The sequence below is a fragment of the Humulus lupulus genome, chromosome 6 (assembly GCF_963169125.1).
Source record: "Humulus lupulus chromosome 6, drHumLupu1.1, whole genome shotgun sequence".
Taxonomy (NCBI): domain Eukaryota; kingdom Viridiplantae; phylum Streptophyta; class Magnoliopsida; order Rosales; family Cannabaceae; genus Humulus; species Humulus lupulus.
In genome coordinates this window covers 96,183,065-96,191,779 of record NC_084798.1, presented here as the reverse complement: position 1 = coordinate 96,191,779, position 8,715 = coordinate 96,183,065, and the positions used below count along the sequence as shown (strand labels likewise).

The 8,715-nt window shown below is 42.9% G+C and overlaps 1 non-coding gene across 1 annotated transcript; it reads left to right on the top strand.

The window, feature by feature from the left end:
* Window positions 1–227: 227 nt before the first annotated feature.
* LOC133787494 (small nucleolar RNA R71) lies at window positions 228–334 on the top strand. Its single transcript, XR_009872513.1, has one exon. It is a non-coding gene; the product is annotated as a small nucleolar RNA R71 (small nucleolar RNA).
* The last annotated feature ends 8,381 nt before the right edge of the window (window positions 335–8,715 follow it).

The window sequence follows — 8,715 nt, the reverse complement described above, 5'->3', positions numbered from 1 at the left end:
CTGTTAAAGCAGTAATTGCATCTAGCTCATGCACCCCAACTATCTTTTTGACTCCTGATGATCTCTCCTCAGACCACTGATGGTTGTTTGTAGCCATGTCCTCCAGCAGCTCATAAGCACCAGTTGCGCTCTTGCTCATAAAAGTGCCACCCGCTGCAGCATCAATAATGGTTCTGGTTGTCGGACATAAACCATTGTAGAAATTCTGTACTAGCATCCACTGTTCAATGCCATGATGAGGACATCTTCTCAGGAGTTCCTTAAACCTTTCCCACGCCTCATACAATGACTCTCCGTCATTCTGGCAAAAGTTATTTATCTCTCCCCTCAATTTAGCAGCTTTGGACGGAGGGAAGAATTTGGACAAAAATTTCTGAGCTAGATCTTGCCAGGTGACGATAGAGTTTGGCTGCAGAGAGTTCAGCCAAATTTTTTCTCTGTCCCTTAGAGAAAATGGGAAAAGCCTGAGCTTGATTGCGTCATCACTCACTCCATTGTATCTGAAAGTCCCACATAACTCCAGAAAATTGGACAAATGGGTGTGAGGATCTTCAGAGGGTAACCCATTGAATTGCACAGAAGACTGCACCATTTGTAGAATAGCGGGCTTTATTTCAAAGTTGTTGGCTTCTACAGTTGGTGGGCGTATACTATTTTGTACTCCCGTCAGAGTGGGTAGCACATAATCTCTCAGGCTCCTCTCAGCATTAGTCTGAGCCTGAACCCCTTGTACAACTCCAGGAGTTTGAACATTCCTGCCATCCCCTTCATTCTGTGCCATCTTTACAGATTTATGGGCCTCTCTCTTGTTCTTTCTGATTTGATTGCAAGACTTCTCAATCTCAGGATTCAGAGGAACAAGTGTGTCCTTTCCTTTTCTGCCACGCATATACCAAAATTCACCTGAGATAGAAAAATTTAGCAACTAAACAGATTAGAAGCAAATAAATTAAAATCAAATTAGAATAAAAATTAATTAGACTGATATTGATAATTATTTTCAGTCCCCGGCAACGGCGCCAAAAACTTGTTGCGATAATTTTGCTATGCAAGTGCACACAGTCGCAAATTCGTAATAAAATGGTAAAACCAAGTATCGTCCTCAAGGACTAATTTACCAATTACCAGTCAATTAATTTCTTATTCTATTTGATGAATTGAAATTCTTGATTTTTGTAAAATACAGCAAAAGTAACAATAAAGTGCAGAAATAATAATCGAATATTAAATGGAATAAAAACTAATAGTAAAACTTTTACTTTAATCACTGAGAAACAATTAGGATATTCAATCTCATCAACTATCCTTCCTATTATTCCCTAATGCAAAATGTGAATTCTTCTTATTTTTACCTACTTCAATTAACAAGTTGATATAGCAGCCTATAATCATACTATGAATTATAAACTCAACCTAGGTGACAATTTCCTATATTTCTATGGTAAATTGAACCACAAAGGTAGCATTAATTTCCACAACTTAATAATAGTTACACAATTAATTCAGATACTTTCGTTCTAAATCAAAATTATGTCCAATATAACCACAGCATAATTAAATCTCACTTCTCAGATTTTGACTTAAAAACATATATATATATGACTAAAGATGGCCAATCAATAATCAATCTATAAGAACAGGTTATAAGGAATTGAAGAAGATTGAAGAAGAGGAAATTAAAATTGCATTAGGTCATAACAGGAATTCAAGTGATTCAATTGAACATCCTAAACAGAAAATTAGTTCATAGTCATAGTGCTAATCACAACAGAAATTAAAGATAACATCAAGAAGAAAAGAAAAACATGTAAAAATACTCTAAGCTTCAGCCTCCAAAACAAGAACTTCTCCCTCGTCCGTACGTCCGTTTTCCTTCTCCTTTTCATCATTAAAACCTAGGATCTCAAACTTTAAAGAGGCAGGCCGCGGCCCTACATACACTATGCCGCGGCCCGTATCACAATTTCTGGGCAGAAGATCCTCTCAATGCCGCGGCCCTCTAAAGCCATGCCGCGGCCCGAAGACTTCCTGAAAAACAATGCTTCTGTTTCCCACCTAGCCACGGCTGCCCTTTGCTCATGCCGTGGATCTTAAGGGAATTCCCAATTCTTCAAGTTTTCATCCCAAATTTTCACCAACACTTCCAAATTGTGTTAAAAACCATTCTTGATCGAAATATGATGGAAAACTCGGTTATTTCTTCCCTTTCTTTGGCCTTTTCTTCCACATGCTCAATTCTTCCTGACATTCACAAAAACAACCAAACAAAGCATAAACCCGCGCTAAATGAAGGAAAAACAAAATAAAAGACTACTAAAAACATCACCAAAACATAATAAAAACTAGACTCAACACTGGTAGTTGAGATTGTTAGAATCCTTAAAGTTCTTTATGGATTCCTGTGATTTCGTCAGTGACTTTGCAACTTTTTGGGCTTGAGTTCGAGTATTAGCCAGTGTCATCATACCCTGCAAAAACATAAAATTCACAATCGAGCAGGAGACTTGCGTAAAAAAGAAGTATAATTTGTTAAGATTGGAATAGATGCTTACCAACAGGATCTCGGACATAGCATGACCAAGGCCCATGTCGACGGTCGAATGCTCGAGATCGGTGAAGGCCTCAATGCTCAGATGGTGCTGAGCAAGCGATTGGGTCCAAGAGCTGATAACATCTGACGCAACCTTCGACCTCTCTATTACTCACTCAACGCCCAAAGCCATGGGCAAGGAGGCTGGATGGTGGGTTGGTGGAGGCTGAATAGCAAGGGAGCCCCCACCAGTAGAGAAAGTCTAGTCAGGAGGAGTTTGGCTGGGCACCACCGAAGAAGTTGGAGCAGAAGGATCGCTCCTAGGCTATTTAGCAACTGGCTCTTTGCTCGAGCCATCTCCCAGGGTCGCCTTTCTTCCTCCCTTGGTCGAGGTGGGAGGATAGGCGTAGAGGTTGAATATATCAGATTCTGACATGGCTGTATAAAAAAGCAATGCGTTAGAAGAAATAAAGTGTAAAAAGAGAGCAGTACACTTGGAAATATCAAATGCTTGAAAACATAAACACATAGCCTACGTCTACAATTAACTAAAACAAAAGATTTAAAACACTTTATTATGTGGGAGTTCCTCATCGTCGTCTAAGGAAGAGAAGGACATATTGAGGAGATCTTCATCCTCCTCCAGCACTTGTTTACCATTTCCCTTATCTGTGGAAGGTGCTAGAGCCCTTGGGCGAGGAGCATCCTCTTGCTCCCTTATATTTATCCATGTTTCCCTACTCCTCTAAAGGACAGGGGTCACCTTGGGCTGCTCATATTTCCCATGCTCCTCGCCAACTTCCTGCTTGGCAATTTTTCCACCAGCCATACCATTGGTGGTGTCATCATCATTTGTATGGTGGGCCTCTAGCATACCAACCCGTCTAAGGTTGTCGCTGGTTACGAGCAGCCTACAATTCTTCTACTCCGAAGTGAGAACATTTAGGGCCACTGCTTTTTTGAGCATTCTGTAATGACCCAAATTTGCTAATAAGGCTTAAGGGCCTTGATTAGTGTGCCTGGAGGGCATAATAGGATTTTGGGTGTGACTTTAATGAGTTAAATGCATGATTATGATTTAATGCATGTTATATGACTATTTGATTATTTGAGATGCATGACTATGTGAATTAGTATGCATGTAGACCTGATTATCTTAGAAAGAGCATAATTGTAATTTGGCCATTTTGGGCATGACTGTGTTGATATATGTGATTTGTGACTCGAGACGATCCTAGAATGAGCGGGTTAGCGGAAAAGTCAAAGCGAGAATTTATACCCGGGTTGGGGTTAAGCATGGGGAGTTTAAATGGGAATTTGGAAATATATTGAGGTTAATCTTGATGATGAGGAATGTATATTTGGTGATTAATCAGGTATTGGGTAGCAAGCGGGAAATTATTAGGAACACTCGAGGAATTAGTGGGAATTGGGGTAAAATGACTAACATGGCCCTACATGGACAAAAAGGTTTAGAATTAATAGGGAGGGCATTTTGGTCTTTAGGCTTGTTAGAGATAAGTTAAAGGTAGCATTATACTTAGTGGAATTGGTAGAAAAAGAGTTAAGGCTAAAAAAGAAAGAAGAAGGAAGGAAAAAGGAAAGAGAGAAAACAGAAGGGTTTGTTCCAAAAAGAATCGGTTTGAGGCTCTCCCACCATTTCCCTTCATTTTTCTTAGAGTTTAGCTGAGTGGTGAGCTAGGATAGGCTGAGCATCAATGATCCTAAGCTATACTTGAGGATTGGCAAGGGATTAGCAAGAGCACATTAGAAATTTGAGGTAAGTTTTTGGAAGTTTCAGTTTTAGAGCTTGATTGGTTTGAGCTGTGTATTTGAGCTAAATAGATGGGGATTTTTGGGGAAATCAGGCCAAGATTGAGAAGGAGCAAGCTAAGGAGGTCTAGGGTTCAACTCAAGGTCGAATTTACATCCACGGTATGATTTCTAAGACCTTATCTTTGATGTTTGAATGAATTTCTGGTTTTAGGGTTCATTATGGTAGATCTTGAGTTTTGGGTTACTTGAGCTTGGGGTATGAGTTCTTGGGATGATTGGGATGAGTGTGAGGTGTTGATAAGTTTGTTTTTGGGTTTGGGAAAGATTTGGACAAGTTTGGGGTTGAAATGGTAGAAGGAAATCGCAGGAAGCGATTTTGGGTGTTGCTGGTCTGCAACTAGCACTACAGCGCTAGTCTTTGGGCGCTGTAGCGCTAGGCCCTGTTTCTGGGGAGGTGTGGTTCTGCTTGTAGCGCTACAGCCCCTCTTTAGGGCGCTGTAGCGCTGCACTGTTCACAGAAAGGGATTTTTGGGCTTTTGTTGAGGGATTTTGACCTAGGGTTCGGGGCTCGATTCCACCACTTTGTTTTGGGGATCTAGGACTTCCCGGGGGCTCGAGATTGGTCCCGAGGCTAGGTTTTGGACTTGAGGTTTGGTAATTACTTTGAATTATGGATTTTTCTTAGGTAAGCGCTAGGGCTCGAGTAGGATCGTTCTCGAGGAGTCAGGTGATCAAGACTATCGAATTGAAAGGTAAGAAAACCGTAACACCCGAGAACAGGGCATGGGCCCACAGTGTTGTTGCAGGGCAAGGCCCTAGATTCTATTATGTGCAAATGTATAACCTTAAATGAATTATTATATGTTTGACTGATTATTTCGAAATGTACTATATGTGTAATTATAATGAAATGAACGGCTAAGGCCGAGAGCGGCGAAGGCCGAGAACGGCCTTGGGGCCGGAAGTAACACTTAGCACATGGAGTGCTTATAGCCAGGGTGGGACCCAATGGATACATGAGTTATCCTTACGGTAAGGACCGAGACCCCAGGCTTTGGTAAGGTCTCTGGGGCGGCATGGCCGTGCTTGTTCAGTCTGATGGTTTCCCTATTTATCAGTGGATTATATGTCAGCTATATTCTATGCATATGTTATATACTGTTTGAGTTTTCTTGCTGGGCTTCGGCTCACGGGTGCTCTGTGCGGCAGGTAAAAGCAAGGAGTCAGTCAACCGGCCATGATTATGGAGAGCGTGGGGGCGGCGCGTACATGTTCGGCCTGCCCGACTGCTTTGGTTGGGGGCATTTTGTATATGGCTGTATTAACTTATTCTTTTGATAGTTAACCTGGTGTAAATCTATTTTTGAGTTGTAATTATTTTGTAAACCTTATTTTTGGGATCCCAGATGTTTGATACTTAATGTTTTCAATGAAACTAAACATTTTCAAAGATTACAGACTTAAACTCTGGTTTAGTCACACTTTTGGTTTTAGAAACCTTGTAGAGTCTGTTAGTTGCACAAATTCTGTTTTAAACTCACGTGGTAACGGCTCTAAGGTAGTAGGGCGTTACAACTTGGTATCAGAGCGAGCCAAGGTTTATTGGTTCTGGAGATTGACCGAACATGTACGCACGCTGCCATTGAAAAGCTCGACTCAGGGTTGATTGGTATGGTTGATTAATATATCTGAATATGTTATTGAATGCCTTGTGTGCCTGCTTAGGTTATTATGAGTATGATGAGTTAAATAACATATGCATGATGCCAGGGCAAGGCCCGTTGTGTGCTATATGATATCTGTATGTTATTTGGTTGTTGTTGAGATTGAGAGGTGGAATTGGACCTTGTTATCATGCCTGATGAACGGTGTCACTGATTGCAGGCATTTAGTTGTAATGCCTCGGCAATCATCGAGACTTCGCGGCATTCGGACCGAGGATGACAATCAGGGTCAGGACCCTCCACCTGCCCCTCAGAACTGGCAGCAGATATTAGCCGAAATGGAGGCTAGATTGAAGAGAACAGAGGAAGAACTTAGTCAGTTGAGACAACCGGCTCCTCCACCAGTCACCGGGTTACCACTACAGCCGTGTGTAGCACCAGCTCCGGTTCAGCCTATGGTTGAGAACAGGGTGGAACCTCTGTATGAAAGATTCAGAAAACAGCAACCTCCTACCTTTGAGGGCGGAGCAGACCCACTGCAGGCTGAGCAGTGGATGAATATGATTTCTGTAATCTTGGATTTCATGAAGGTTGAAGGGAAGGAAAGGGTTGATTGTGCCAGCTATATGCTTAGAAGCGATGCACGAATATGGTGGGATGTAGTAAGGCAGCGAAGGGATACTGCAACTATGACTTGGGAAGAGTTCAAGAGCATTTTTAATGAGAAATACTACATTGTAGCAGTTCGATCTGCGAAGGCCAATGAGTTTATCAACCTGACTCAGAGCAGGTTATCTGTCACCGAGTACGCCCTGATATTTGACAGATTGGCGAAGTTTGCGCCAGAGCTAGTGCCGACTGATGCGGCCAGGAGGGATAGGTTTATACGGGGATTGAATGTGATGATCGCCCGTGATGTGAGTATTACATTGGCTCCAGAGACTACTTATGCACAAGTGGTGGATAAGGCCCTTACTGCTGAGAGGGCTGAGGATCAGATCTGGAAGGATAGCGCTGCTAGGCGCGATACCAGGAGGACAGTGCCTCCTTCTTCTGGGCCTAGTCAGGGCAGCGGCCCCAGTGAGCAGAAAAGAAGAGCACTAGATTCATTTGTTCCTTATGGTTCCGATAGGAGGGTTCGCGGTTCTGTTGGTGGCCGTCAGGGCGGAAATGACAACTGGAGAAGCTTTCCGATGTGTCCTCGATGCAGGCGACGGCATCAGGGCGAGTACCGGACCAGGGCATGTTTTACTTGTGGGAGCACCAATAACTTGAAGAAAGACTGCCCACAAGCCAGGAAAGACGAGCCAAAGCAGGGAGACAGCCTCGCTCCTACTAGGGTTTTCACTTTAACTCAGACTGAGGCGGAGGCCAGTCCCTCAGTTGTGACAGGTTAGATTTTTAGCGCCAGTTCTTTGTATACTGCATTGATTTATTCGGGTGCTACTCACTCATTTATATCTGCTAGGGTGATTGATCAGCTTTGTAGACCTAGTATTTTGTATGCTAGGGGTTTTCAGACTTTATTGCCAACAGGAGAACTGGTAGTCTCTAGGAGGTGGGTTAGAGCATTACTAGTAGTTATAGACGGTAGGGAATTGTTTGTTGACCTGGTTGAACTAGATATGGACGATTTTGATATAATACTAGGAATGCATTGGTTAACGCGGTATGGAGCAACAATTGACTGTAAGCGGCGAATGGTGACCTTTGAACCAGAAGGCGAGGTACCCTTTGTGTTTGTGGGAATGGCGAATGGACCGCGGGTGCCTATGATCTCAGCACTAAAGGCTAGAGACCTGATGCAGGAGGGTTGCGTAGGATTCCTAGCGAGTATTGTAGATTCCTCCAAGGTGGCGACAGTGGGACCGAATGAAACCAGAATGGTCTGTGAGTTTCCAGACTTGTTTCCAGCAGATCTTCCAGGATTGTCGCCACAGCGGGAGATTGAGTTTGTCATAGAGTTGGTTCCGGGAGCAGAGCCAGTGTCCAAGGCACCTTACAGGATGGCTCCGGCAGAATTAAAGGAATTGAAGATTCAGTTGCAGGAACTACTGGATTTGGGGTTTGTCAGACCAAGTTTCTAGCCATGGGGTGCTCCAGTATTATTTGTTAAGAAAAAGGATGGATCTCTCCGGATGTGCATTGACTACAGGGAGTTGAATAAGTTGACCATCAAGAACAAGTATCCATTGCCTAGGATCGACGATTTATTTGATCAGCTTCAAGGGAGTATAGTGTTTTCAAAGATTGATCTCCGATCAAGCTATTATCAGTTGAGGATCAAAGAAGAGGACGTGCCAAAGACTGCTTTTCGGACATGGTATGGGCATTATGAATTTCTGGTTATGTCCTTTGGATTAACCAATGCCCTAGCAGCATTTATGGATTTGATGAACAGAATTTTCAAAGATTATCTGGATAAGTTTGTGATAGTATTTATTGATGATATCCTAGTGTACTCCCAATCAGAGACAGAGCATGAGCATCATCTGCGCCTGGTGTTGCAGCGGTTGAGAGAGCATAAGCTATATGCTAAGTTTAGCAAATGCGAGTTCTGGTTATCGCAAGTTTCATTTCTGGGCCATATTATCAGTAAGGATGGGTTACTGGTCGACCCAAGCAAGACAGAAGCAGTGAGAGATTGGCCTAGACCCAGCAGTGTTCCTGAAGTTAGAAGTTTCCTTGGACTAGCAGGTTACTACCGGCGGTTTGTAGAGGGGTTCTCCAGAATTGCTACTCCAT